Source organism: Triticum dicoccoides, chromosome 3B (genome assembly GCF_002162155.2).
Source record: "Triticum dicoccoides isolate Atlit2015 ecotype Zavitan chromosome 3B, WEW_v2.0, whole genome shotgun sequence".
NCBI classification, from domain to species: domain Eukaryota; kingdom Viridiplantae; phylum Streptophyta; class Magnoliopsida; order Poales; family Poaceae; genus Triticum; species Triticum dicoccoides.
The window spans coordinates 371,183,097-371,186,362 of NC_041385.1; positions in this window are offsets into that span (position 1 = coordinate 371,183,097).

The following is a 3,266-nucleotide window of genomic DNA, read 5'->3' on the forward strand; positions in this document are numbered from 1 at the left end:
TTCCAGAAGTAATAATACTTCCTGCTTCCACAGGACGAACTGCATTCTTGTAGGCCACGGACTACATTTGTACATTGACTTGGGGCTTCCTGTATTTATTTTTGAGAGTGAACTGCAGTTTCTGGTAGCTCCCACACACATTTAGTTGTTGTGGTTATTCATTTTAAAAAGTTCTAAATTTTTCTTGTTGTTTTATTTTATTTTTTTATTTTTGTATTCATTGTTTTAATTTAGTGGGTCATGGTATTTTAACCACTCTCATGTGTTGGGCCTGTGTTGGGGATCGAAGACACATCCGACCCAGTAGGCCTCCGACACAGCTGGTTCGCGGTGCGCTATGTGCGTGCGCTAATGTTTAGTCCCACCTCGCCCGCCGATAGCGCTCCCGACCGGTTTATAAGCCCTGGCGAGGCAATGCTCTCGAATTCCTCTAGTTACTGATTGGGCACTTATACACGGCGATCGCTTCACTTCCCTCCCTGGCCTATGGGCCCTTGTGTGGCTGGCCCCATGCATCGTGGCTCAGAACAGACTCGCCTACTGTGAGCGCAGACTTGGTACGAGACTGGCTGGGGCCTGGTTGCACCTGGACAGTCAATTTCCTTTCTTTTCGTATTGCAAGTATTTTTTCTTTTGAAGTACTTGTAGTTGCTTTTTCATATCCACCATTTGTATTGCTTGTACCAATGCTGTGGACTGCATTGCATGTATTTACAGACTACACTGCGTGCACTAAGTCTATATGTTGTGTACTGCACAAAAGTGCATCTCTTATGCTTCTTCTAAGCATTCACTGCATGTACACACCTTGTGCACTAACTGTATTTACTCTTGTGAAGTGCATTCATCTTTGTTTAGAATTGTTTATGAATTATAATTTTTTAGAAATATAAATATTAATGAGTTGTGTTTAGTGAGTGGGAGGAGCTGCAGTCAAAGTACACCTTTTTTGGTCTTTCTTTTTCTTGGTAACATAAGCCTTTATTGATTGTCCTTCATTCTTGGTAACATAAGTTTCATTAACTCTCATTTAATTTTCACTTTTATTTTCTGCATGGCTAGACCTTTTGCATTCCTCTTCTATATATCTAGGCCAACTTCTAACCTTCCTTTGAAGTTCATTTTCTCTCTAGCCGCAACTTCTCTCCTTCCTCCAGCCTCCCTCTCTTTCTTTTCATTTTCTAGGGTTTGTTGTGATGGCTCCAGGCCCCTGCGTGAATCTCTCCTACTGCGGCCATGGTTGTGGTGTGCCCATGGACTGCGATAGCTCAGCTTGCTCGTAGGCCCGTTGTGCTCGCCGGGGGGGCAAGGTCTTGTGCCGAGATGGGCGAGCGAAGAAGCTTGCATATGGCACAATTTTCACGGAGGGATTGGATCTGGACCATATAAACGTCGTTGCATTCTATTCTGCCCTGCTTCGTCGTGGCCTTGGCAGCACAAGTCCTTTTGTCCATCAGCTTACGCCCACAGACATGGAGACTCACAACAAGATGGTAATTTTCATTTGATCTAATTTTTTCTTTGTGACTTTTATTTTTTTGTATAATTCCATACTAGTCTGAACTTCTAGTACTTTAGGAACGTACTTCTTTTTTTTATTGAAGTGTAATGCACGGTATTCTTATGTCTTGTTTTTATTTTTTCCTTGCGTCTATGGAGCTCCTGTTTGTTTGCATGTACTATGGTGCTCCATGAATATACAGTTCGTACTATATGGTTACAATATGTGACCTGCTTAGGTATGAGATGAGTACTACTAGTTTTCACAATTTTTCCCCGTGTACGGTGTGTACTACATGCAACTATTTTTAAGAACTACATGATAGTTAGAAGCTACTGCTTATTAGCATGATCCGTACTACATGTACCTCCGTTGTATAACAGGCTCGTGAACTATGTGTGCGTTTTATCTGTACTGCTTGTTGGAGTGTTGTGCACTTCATCTAGCTCGCGTCTATACTGTGTGCAGGGCTTTTCTGCTGTGTACACAATATGAGAATTGTACTGCTAGTATCATCCTCTAACAGTTTTATTATTTTTTGAAGAAAATCTCCCAACGAGCTGTTAGGTATCTCTGGCTCAAGAAGAAGGGAATTCTCCAAGTTGTTCTCGGTAATGGACATCAGAAACTAGCTAAGTACCGTGTAGGCATTGATGGGCAGCTGTATCTGCAGAAAGGCTGGAAGGAATTCTTCATTGAGAGTAGTCTGAAGTCTCAACAAGTTGTTGTCCTCAACTTTGTTGAACTCGAGGATCGTATGGTTAGAATCACGTTTGACGTGATTGGTTAAGGTTATGAGGTTGTCGGATATCGGGTTCCGGCAAAAACCTTGAGGTTCGAACACTGGGGTGCGCACAAAGATTTCCCCCTACCGAATCATGCTCTCAGCCTCGCCGCGATCCCTAAGATAACTAGATGAACTCACAGCACAAGAGACACAAGATTTATACATGTTCGGGACACTATTGTGGTGTAATACCCTACTCCTGTATGCTGGTGGATTGCCTCTTGGGCTGATGATGAACAATACAAGGGAAGAACAGCCTCCTTAGGAGAGGTGTTCTTGTGGTTGGCGAAGTTGTGTGGGTGAGGATGATCTGGATGATCCGTTATCCCTTCCACCGTGTGGCCAATCCTATTTATAGAGGACCTGGTCCTCTCCCCAAACATTGAGCGGAAAGGGATCCAACAACGGCCAATTTGAAAGGGACACCTAGTGCAAGCTATCCTGACTAAAGGTGGTCTTCGCCTGTCAAAGGCGCTGGTGGTGACGCCGTCTTGGGCTCCACGATGACCTCCGTCCTGCCGTCCTGCTAGTCTTGGTCTTGTTGCACCAATATGGAAACCTTTGCCTGATGCCTCGGTACTCCGCGCCTGCGCTTGCCCCCTTAGCACCAAAGGGGAAGAGAGGACACTGCGCGGGCTGTCGCCCGCCTGGCGCCCGCCTAGCCTTGGTCGTCATGGCTTGCGTCATGGTATAGTCGTGAGGTACCCCTTGCCTTGATCTCTCTGCCTCCCTTGCGAGCCTGCCTGGTGAGGCAGCTCCTGTGGAGGCCCTGTGTCGTCCTCCCCGCGAGGCTTGGCCCCTTGCGAGGGTCTTGAGCGTTAGTTGATCAAGATGGGTCATACTGGGCCACTGGTGGAGCCACGCCGCAGCTTGCAGGCAGGCAAGTCTGGGGACCCCCGTTCCTAGAACACCGTTAGTAGCCCCCAGTCCCAAGGCGCGCTCGGACTTGGCTTAGCGGCGAAGCCAAAGGGCAAGTGC